The sequence below is a fragment of the Glycine max genome, chromosome 14 (assembly GCF_000004515.6).
Source record: "Glycine max cultivar Williams 82 chromosome 14, Glycine_max_v4.0, whole genome shotgun sequence".
NCBI classification, from domain to species: Eukaryota; Viridiplantae; Streptophyta; class Magnoliopsida; order Fabales; family Fabaceae; genus Glycine; species Glycine max.
Genome location: NC_038250.2, coordinates 38,638,692 through 38,648,424, shown reverse-complemented (window position 1 = coordinate 38,648,424; position 9,733 = coordinate 38,638,692).

The following is a 9,733-nucleotide window of genomic DNA, read 5'->3' as shown; positions in this document are numbered from 1 at the left end:
CGCTTGAGCGAGGCTACCTTGTAAAATTGATCTATTTCTTTGTAAAAACTCACAAAATCATATTAAAAACTTCTAAAATCGTAATTCCTATCTAAATATATTAAAAACTAAAAACATAATGAATTTGATTCAAAGCAAGGCCCAAAGTATACTGAAGTATCAAATAAACATCTCAAATTGCATATGAAAATACAGTTAATTTGACGTTCATTAGCAGTGGATAGTGAGCGATTCATAAGATAACATGTTGTGCTAAATGCCTCAGCCTAGGAACTATTCAAGTCTGAATAGCATGCATCTCGCCTTTTCCAACATGGTCCAGTTCATTCTTTCAGCTACTCTATTTTGTTGTGGAGTATATCGTACAATACATTGTCTTGCTATGCCTTCATTTCTACAAAATTCATCGAATTCAGTACAACATAATTCTAAGCCATTGTCATTCCTAAGACAATTTAGTGTATTTTCTATTTGATTCTTCATAAGAATCATCCAATGCTTGAAAAATTTGAAAGCTTTAGATTTCTGCTTCATCATGAATACCCATGTCATTCTGGAGTAATCATAGATAATGCAACAACAACTCACAACTTCAAATCTTATTAGTTGTGAAGATGTTTTGTGACAAGTGAGTTGTGTCACTTTCTTAAGTTTAAGTGAGTTGTGTGTATCTTTACTCTTGGTTTTCTATGCACGGTCTTACACATCTTTTGGTTATGCATGAATCGCTGAATGCATGTCAGAATAGGTGTTCCTAGTTTGGGCTAAGGGTAGGTTTCTCTTAGGCTCTTATTTACAAAGGACCCTAGTGTTGGGTGCCTATGTCTCTTTTTCTAGGGAGGGAATTGTAGATTGGTTATGATTGCTTGTGAGGATTCTATATGCATAGTGAAAATCTAATTCTGTTTTTGGATTTGATTACTGGATTAGTTTCTTTAGTGATAGAGAGTGAACCAGTATAAAAAGGTTGTGTACTTCTTCTCGTGATTTGATTTTTATCTCTAATTCTAGTCTTGATCAATTTTGTAAAGGTTCAAGAATATATCTCTGTGAAAGAAAGAACTTTAATGATGGATCTCGTGTAAATTGTGGATTGATTCAGTATTGATTGAGTTCAGTTTATGAAATTTTTACGTTGTGATCCGTACAAAAGAAGTTTTTGTAACTCTGGTTTTAAAAGTTTGTTTTGTTTTGAAAACCAATTCACCCCCCTCTTGGTTTATGAGTACCGTCATATTTCTCACCTTTCCCTTTGATCTACATAACTCCAACTTCAACCCAACAAGAAAAACCTTTCAATTCCATGGCAACCACAAATACAAGATTTTTCTTAAGTTCTAGAATGTGATGAACTTTAGTTAAGGCTCTAACAACACCATCATACATTATGATTTGTACAAATCCTATACCTATGAACTTAGATGGGGCATTGTTACCTATGAGGATGTTACCACCAAACTTCTTCTCATATGTCACAAGCCAATGTCCCTATTGATGCAATCCTACCCCCCAAGGATATTGGATAGAAGACTCCAAGAGGATTGGGCTAGAGTGGCTAAAGAAGGCCCTAGGGTTCTCATGAACCTTAGGATAGATTTATGGGCCCATGGACCAAGGTTGGGTTCACTCTTCTTTGTAAACATTATAATATGTTTTCCTTCTTTTTGGCCTTGTTTTTTGGCTATTCTACTAGTATAGGGTTTTAGCCTTGTATTTCAGGGCATTATGAGTAGTCTTTGTAGTAGGGACTTTTTTGTATTTTCATGTATTTTGGCATGGGGGTGAGCTTAGCTATTAGAGGGGTGTGTGTAACTAAGCATTTTCATGTATTTTGGCATGCATGTGAGCTTAGCTATTACAGGGGTGTGTCTAGCCAAGCTTTAGCTTCTCAAGGAAGATTTCATTTAGTTAGTGACCTAGGCTATAAATAAAAGCATGTGTAACACTTGTCATAACTTTGATGAATGAGAGTCTTGTGAGACACTTCAAAGTTCCACTTCTCTCCCTCTTTTTTCTCCTTCAATTTTGTGCCCCCCTATCTCTCATTATTTTCCTCCATTGAAGCTTCCTCTCTAAGCTTCTTATCCAAGGCACACTCTTTGTGGTGAAGCTCCTCCTTCCATGGCTTATTCCCTAGTGAATGGCGCCTCCTCTCACCTCTTCTCCTTTATCTTCCACTGCATATCCATGGTTGAAAATCACCATTGAAGGACCTCAGTGAAGCTCAAAGATGAATCCTCCATAGAAGCTTCTCAAGAAAGCTTCCATCTAGTGGTAATCAGAGCACAAGAGCTTCAAGTAGGTGTTCCTTAAACCTCCATTAATTTTCAGCTTTACCTTCTACTCCATTGTTGTTTCTTCATTTTTCTCAATGTATCTGCTCATATGTATTATGCTAAATGTTGTTAATATGATTCTTTAGAATTTCCACCGATTAAACTTTTTATAGAAGCTAGATTTGATTTTCTATGGTTCAAATTTCTTGTTTTAGTTCTTGAACCATGAATTATGTTGAGTTTAGGTTCCTTTGAGTTTTGTCTTGCTATTTTTTGTGGCTGAAACCTAAACCATAAAATTCTTAGAAAAACATTAAAGTAGAATAAAACTTCAAAAATCTAGAGTGACTTGTTCACCTATTGTAGTTTTGTCATAGAAGTCATGTCCAGTCACGAAACTTGTCACATAAGATTTCTTATGTTGTGCTGAATTTTATTTTTCTTGTTTCTTTGTCTAACTCATTTGTTCACGAGGGTATGAAATTATTTTAGCCTATTAGTTGATTTGAGTCAAATCTTGCATGCTAATTAGTCCTTAACATGTTCATGCAAAATTCTTAGAGAGTCTTTGATTGCGAACCTTTTCTTGAACTTTTAGGTTTCCTTATGATGGTGTGTATTGTGAATTTGAGTTTTGGTGATTGAATTGCTAGGTGAAATTTTGATCCTAAGTGAATATTGCACTCCTAAAACTGTTGTAAACAAGCCTAGTGAGTTCAACATACATAGGAAGGTTGAAAGTAATCCTAAGGCAATCAATATACCATGCTTAAAAAAGTTGAAGTCTGAAATCGTTGGTGCTGGCAACTTGAACATACAAACTTGTAAAAATTACTGGGAATTGGTCACTGCAGCTGAAATTTGTACTGAATTTTCTAGACATCTTGAAAAAAATTAGAAAAAAGAACCAACTGATTTGGATCTAAGGAAAAAATAACAAAAATCACACAATTTGGCAGGAAAATCAGTGTCCAGGAAAAAAAGAAGTGAAAGGGAAGTTTGCATGTTGTTTTGGCTCAAAATTTGTTCTATAATTGGTGCCTATTTTATACCAATCTTAGTTCTGAAATTTCAATTGAAAAGTAGTGTGAAAACAAGTGCCAAAACTAGAGGTTTCTTGAGTCTTTTTTTTATATAGTTTTTTTACTCTGCTCTAGAGCCATTCTAGGTTTCTCTTTGAGTCCTAGCTTGCTTTTATGTGATTTTCATTGCTTTGATTGTTGAATAATCCTTGAAAATTTGTCTTGTTAAAACTCTATTGGTTTAGCTTTCATTTGATTTTTTGGACTTTTGTTATTGCTTGTTTCTTTGTTTCCTTGTTTTTGAGTTGCTATATAGGGAATTGGAAAGGAGGATTGGTGCCATCCCTTGAAGAATTTGAGTCAAGAAGCAAGGGGCTTACCACCTTAAGAGCTATTGGACTAAGAAGCACTCCAAATTGAGTGAAACACCAAAGACGGAACAACCACAAAAAATGGGGACTTTTTAATAACATTGGTATTGGCAATTTACTTACCTTCATTGCTTTCAAATTTTGTAACAAAAAGGCCTTTCATTGGAAGTGTGTTGGGAGCCTCCAATAGGTTACCAAACGTCCATTTGGGTGTAATAATTTTAGGCAATTTTTCCTTAGGATAGTGAATGTTTTGTTGGGAACCTTAAATGTGGTCATCCAAACACTTCTAGGATCCTACTAGTTTACATTTCTTGCACTTTAATTTCTTCCTTACTTTCATAGCTTATTTTCTTTACTTATCACACCTAGTTTATCTTGCTACTGCATAATACTTTCTTCTTGCTTATCACGCTTATCTTGAGTTCTTTTGAACCCTAGCTTTTACCTTTTGCAAACCCCCAACAAGAAAGAACCACAACTTAGGAACCAACACGAGTCATCATTCATCTAGTATTAATGGTGAGGGTACTAGTCATAAGGACCCTTTATCTAGAATCTTCGATGAGTTGAGTTCCCTCAAGTTATGGAAAGAAAAACTAGAAAGAAAAGAAAAAGGAAAAGAGAGGGTAGAAATAAATCAAGATGAGAGGGAACAAAAAAAGGGTAGAAGAAAAAAGGAAAACACTAAAAGAGTTAAGAAAAGAAAAACATGTCTCCTATAGTAGTCATGACTGTTGCAAGAGCCTAAGTTAAGAACTTCGTGACTATTATGAAGGAAGGCATAGGTCACATCTTAGACCTCACTCCCATAGGAGAGAAAAGGAAAGAAAGCCTCAAGAGGCTAACATTAACCTTCCATACTTCCATAGGAAGGACAATGTAGAGGCTTACTTAGATTGGGAAATAAGGGTAGAGCAACAACTTGAAAGGAAGTCTACTTCAAAATCTTATGGCTCTCATTCTTATCCAAAGAAAAGCCAAGGTCAAGGCATCTTAGGGACGACATCTTCTAAGCTTAAAGACGATAAGGGGAAGACAATAAAAAAGAAACCCCCCTAAGGCTAGTATGCAATAGAAGACTAGCTCTATAAAGTGCTTTAAATGTCTTGGAAGAGGACACATTACTTCTTAATGCCTCACCATGAAAACCATGATTATGAGGGGCCAAGACATTTATAGTAGCGAACATGAAAATACAAAAAAAAGGCATGTTTTATTGAGACACCTTAGGTTTGTCGTACTTTTTTTGTAGGAATAATCAACATGAAAATACAAAAAAAAGAAATGTTTTATTGCATTACGTTCCTTAATTTTTTAAATAGTGATCAAGGGGTTCCCACGGACCTTAAGAGAATAAAGGTCATTCTTGAGTGGCCCACTCCACCAAGTATAAGGAAAATTTGGGGCTTCCATGCCTTAATAAACTTTTACAAAAGGTTTGTCCCATATTTTTCTATACTTGTAGCACCACTCTTTGAGTTGGTGAGGAACCATGTTCCCTCATGGGAAGATGTGCAGGAAAGGGGTTTTCAGACCTTACCCTACTCTAACATATCCAACACCACTAATATATATGTTTTTATTCTTTTTGTAGGTATCGAGGGAAGAAGCCCAGAGTATCAAGAACCTCTGGATTTGAGGTCAAATCCTTTCCAAGGGGGAGAGGATAATGCAATCCTACCCCCCAAAGGTATTGGATTGAAGACTCCATGAGGATTAGGCTTGAGCGACTAAAGAAGGCCCTAGGGTTCTCATGAACCTCAGGGTAGATTTTTTAGCCCATGGGCCAAGGTTGGGCCACTCTTTTTTGTAAATATTAGAATAGGTTTTCCTTCTTTTTGGCCTTGTATTTTCCCCATTCTAGTAGTATAAGGTTTTAGCCTTGTATTTCAGGGCATTATGAGTAGTCTTTGTAGTAGGGACATTTTTGTATTTTCATGTATTTTGGCATGTGGGTGAGCTTAGCTATTAGAAAGGTGTGTGTAGCTAAGGATTTTCATGTATTATGGCTTGCGGGTGAGCTTAGCTATTGGAGGTGTGTGTGTAGCTAAGCTTTAGCTTCTCAAGGAAGCTTCTCAAGGAAGTTTCTTAAGGAAGCTTCTCAAGGAGGTGAGCTTAGTTATTAGAGGGGATGTGTAGCTAAACATTAGCTTCTCAAGGAAGCTTCTCAAGGAAGCTTTCATTTAGTTACTGACCTTCAAAGTTCCACTTCTCTTCCTCTTTTGTCTCCTTCAATTTCATGCCCCCCCTCTCTCTCTCATTCTTTTCCTCCATTGAAGCTTCCTCTCTAATGTGTAATACTTCAAAGTTCCACTTCTCTCCCTCTTTTGTCTCCTTCAATTTCATGCCCCCTCTCTCTCTCATTCTTTTCCTCCATTGAAGCTTCCTCTCTAAGCTTCTTATCCAAGACACTCTCTTGGTGGTGAAGCTCCTCCTTCCATAGCTTATTCCCTAGTGGATGGCACCTCCTCTTACCCCTTCTCCTTTATCTTCCGCTGCATATCCATGGTTGAAAATCACCATTGAAGGACCTGATTGAAGCTCAAAGATGCAGCCTCAGCCTCCATAGAAGCTTCTCAAGCAAGTTTCCATCACCTATGCACACATATGATCAAAACAACCTAAGTTCAGTACCCATTATTTAGAATGTTGTTGTAGTTGTTCACCATCAACTAGAACCAAATTGCTTTGTGACGAGTAGTCATTTTGAGCCAAAGCAACAACAAAATCTTTCTTTGTTTTCTTTTGACAATTTCATTTCCACTTACCCAATTCTTTATAGAAATTGTGGATGTCCTTAGGATAATCTTTGCTCGTTTTGGTACCTTTGTCTTTCTTTTCTTCTACTCTTTAGCAAAATTAGTCACTGATAATACGGACGTAGAGGATTCATCACCATTCCCAAACGCCTTTAGTTAAAGCTTCATAGAATAGAGATTAGACATGACTTCTTCAAGTGTAATGGAGTCCTTTCCTGTACTGAAAGAACTCAAAAAATTCACATAGAAGGGAGGAAGAGAGGCTAAGAAAATCATTGCTAGATCTTTTTCTTCCATCTTGACAGTAATGCCCGTAGCTCCATCAGAATATAGTTTATCTCATCAAGATGTTCCTTCATTGGAATACCTTCCCTAATTTGGAGGCCAAGCAAACGCCATTTCAAAAGAAACTTGTTGTAGATTAATTTTGTTATGAAAGTTTCTCTAATTTTAGTCAAAGCCCAACAATAGTCAGTTTTTTAGAAACTTCATAAAGAACCTCATCAGACAAAGATAAGAGAATTAGCGAATGTGACTTTTCCTCTTGTAACTCAAGCATTGACTTATCAATCTTTGATGATTGACTGGAGGGAGGAGCCCAGATGCCCCGTTCTTTCAACAAGGATTGCATCTTGATGCACCAAAGCCTGAAGCTATTCTTCCCTATGAATTTCTCAATCTTGATTGTGTTAACCATCTTCTTGACAAAATCTTGAAGATGTAGCATGAATAGATAACAAACAGAATGGTTGATCATTGGTGACTAGATCTTCCATAAAATAGTTGTGGAACTGATCTTGAATCGAAGCCTAGATACCAATTTGTTGGGAAGATTCGAGAAATTCTATTAAGATAAGGAAGCTCAAATGGTAGAATGAGAAGAAAGATATACTACTTAATTGTTAAGTTTATTGTGAAAAACATAATTTACAATAAAGTGGTTGAAAGCTCCTTATAAAGAAGACAATAGTTAACTATCTAACCAAAATTGGTTACAACATAAAAACAAAAATTAGTTACAGTTACAACACAACTTATGTTAATGAACCACAAGACTTGATGCTCCCTTCTTTGTGTTTTCATGCTCCACCAGATTATAGAAGATTGAACAACTAATACAGAAGACAAGAGTACTAGACTAGGCGACCAACACTACATCTCTATCATCCATCATCTAATGAAAAACAACAATCAAGATTAAGAAAATATCAAGGAAGAACAACTTTAACTCTAGTCCACCAAGATGCATGCCTTGTTGAAAGAACAAGGGATTTGGGAACCTCTCTTTAGACAAATGATGGAGATTGATAAGTTCATTCTTGAGCAACAAGAAGAAAAACTACATTCACTAATTCTTTTGTTATTGTCTATTGAAGTACTTTATGAAGTTTATGAAGAGTTTCTATGTTATGGCTCAACTTGGAGAAACTCTTCATGATGAAATCAATCTGCAACAAGTTGTTGTTGAAATGACGTCTATTTGGCCTTCAAATGAAGGAAGGTACGCCTCTGAAAGATCATCTGATTGAGTTAAAATCTATCTTGTTGGAGCTCTGTGACATTGATGTCAATTTAGAAGATTAAGATCTTACAATGATTTATTTAGCTACTCCTCGCTTCATATGAAAATTTTATAAATTCTTTAAGTGTTGAAAAGGATTGCATCACTCTTGAGGATTTCAAGTCTAGTCTCTTGAACACTTCTTTGACATTGGAATGCTAGGAGGACTCTGTCTCCACATATAGTGCACTCTATTGCTTTGTGGCGTCAATGGTTATTTCAATAATCCACAAATGATATACCTAGAACTCATCAGGATGTTTTGGAGGAACACTCAAATCAAGGACTAGAAGACCATTGTGTCTATGGTTCTTAGAAAAAAAAAAGATGGTGTTATCCATGGTGTCCATTGCACAAGTCACATGGTGCATAAAAGCACATACTAAGAAGACTGGGAGAATACCTGTAAGAGTCATGTTCCAAGAGCTCTCTATGGGAAGAGCCTCAAGGAGGTAGCTGAGAAAAATAAGGTCCAGTAGAACCTTCTGTGTGATATGGCCAAGGTCTTGTCCAACATCACTCAAAAGAGCTTCATGCATAAAGTAAGCTCAAAAGACTCTCTATTCGAGCAAGACAAATTTGTGCTCTTCCATTTGATGGACGAGATCCCTTTTGACCATCCACACACTATCTACATCAACATAAAGACTCTGGGAGGAGTGAATAAAATCTACTATGTTGCCTTCATCAACAAACTCCTATGGGAATACCAAGACTTTCACTTCTTCAAGAGAATGGACAATGACTCTAAGTAGTCCATCATCAGTAAAGGTACTTGATGTAGCTCCATTGGAGCTTGTAGGCCTTGGATATTCTTCATCAATGGAGCCCTTTGCTTCTTGAATTTTAATGGCAGTAGAATGGAGAAGAAGAAGAGTTGAGAGGAGACACCACTTCAAGGAGAAGATGAGTCAAGAAGAAGCTCACCACCATAGGAAGCCATGGATAAGAGCTTGGAGGTAGGAGAAGAAGAATGGAGGGAGAAGGAGAGAGGCAATATGAAATTTGTACCTCAAAAGAGGTCTGAACTTTGAAGTGCAATTCTCAAATGATCAAAGTTGAAAAAATGCACATGCATGACCTCTATTTATAGCCTAAGTGTCATACAAAATTGGAGGAAAATTTGAATTTCTATTCAAATTTCACTTGGACTTGAAATTGAATTTGTGGAACATAATTTTGGAGCCAAAATTTCACTAATAATGATTAGTGAATTTTACTTATTGTTCAGTCCACTAATCCAAGATCAAGTCCCAGATTCTCCATTAAGTATGCTTAGGCATGTAAAGCATGAATGACATACACAAAGTGTGACTATATGATGTGGCAATGGGGTGTAGCAAGCAAATGCTCACTCCCTCCTTTAAAATTTAATTGGATTGGGCTTCTCCCAATTCAATTAAATTTATTTTCCAACACACACATCCAATATTCACTTAATGCATGTGAAATTACAAAACTACCCCTAATACGAAAACTAGTCTAGGTGCCCTAAAATACAAGGGCTGAAAAATCCTACATTTCTAGGGTACCCTACCTATATTAGGGAGCCCTAAATACAAGGCCCAAAAATAATGAAACCTTAATCTAATATGCATAAGTGGGCTCATACTTAGCCCATGGGCCCGGAATCTTCCCTAAGGCTCATGAGAACCCTAGGGCCTTCTCTTGTATCTCTGGCCCAATATACTTGGAGTCTTCTATCCAATGCCCTTGTGGGGTAGGATTGCATCATTCCATC